The following is a 549-nucleotide window of genomic DNA, read 5'->3' as shown; positions in this document are numbered from 1 at the left end:
GACAGAAATGGAGAGGAAGCCAACAACAGTGAGAAATGGGAGAGGCTGCTCTGTTTGAGGTGTACAGAACGGCAGGGTGTCACGTGGTGGGAGCGCTCAGCCTCAAGAACGCTTAATCTCGAAGCCGAGGGCCAAGCCTAACCGCAGACAGAGATAGAGGGCGGGGTGGGTAAAGGTTAGGTGGGGTGGGCGGGGGAGGGGGAGGAACCGGATTTGGCCCATCTGGAGCCCGCCCTCTCAATCTCCTCATCCATTGGACAATTGCGCTGTTCGTCACGGGCCCGCCTCCACAGATGAACCAATAAAGGCTGGCAAAAGAATGCTTCCTTCTCCAGCTGGATCAGCAGGCACGAGAGGTCCCTCTCGGGAGGCTGAGTCCCGGGTAGGGGTACCCGCGGTACGGCTTGCGAGCGTGAAATTGACTGACGGACACGGCTGCCTTGGTGCAGGTAAGAGGAGGACGTGGCTCCGAGGTAGGGAAGAGGGCGAGCGTGAGAGGTGAAAGCCTCTAGCCACCCCCGCGTCCGCTCCAGCCCACGGAAACGGCTC

The 549-nt window shown here is 60.5% G+C and overlaps 1 protein-coding gene across 1 annotated transcript in view; it reads left to right on the top strand.

Moving 5' to 3' along the window:
• The first annotated feature begins 262 nt into the window (after positions 1-262).
• The window catches only part of PDP2 (pyruvate dehyrogenase phosphatase catalytic subunit 2), a 7,248-nt gene continuing 6,961 nt past the window's right edge, over positions 263-549 (top strand). Inside the window, exon 1 of the mRNA XM_010851084.1 lies at positions 263-449. The gene's annotated coding sequence lies outside the window, so the exon portion shown is untranslated. The remainder of the gene's footprint in view (positions 450-549) is intronic.

Source organism: Bison bison, unplaced genomic scaffold (assembly GCF_000754665.1).
Source record: "Bison bison bison isolate TAMUID 2011002044 unplaced genomic scaffold, Bison_UMD1.0 scf7180017864297, whole genome shotgun sequence".
Classification (NCBI taxonomy): domain Eukaryota; kingdom Metazoa; phylum Chordata; class Mammalia; order Artiodactyla; family Bovidae; genus Bison; species Bison bison.
Note: the sequence above shows the minus strand (reverse complement) of the source record. Positions and strands in the feature narration are given on the sequence as shown.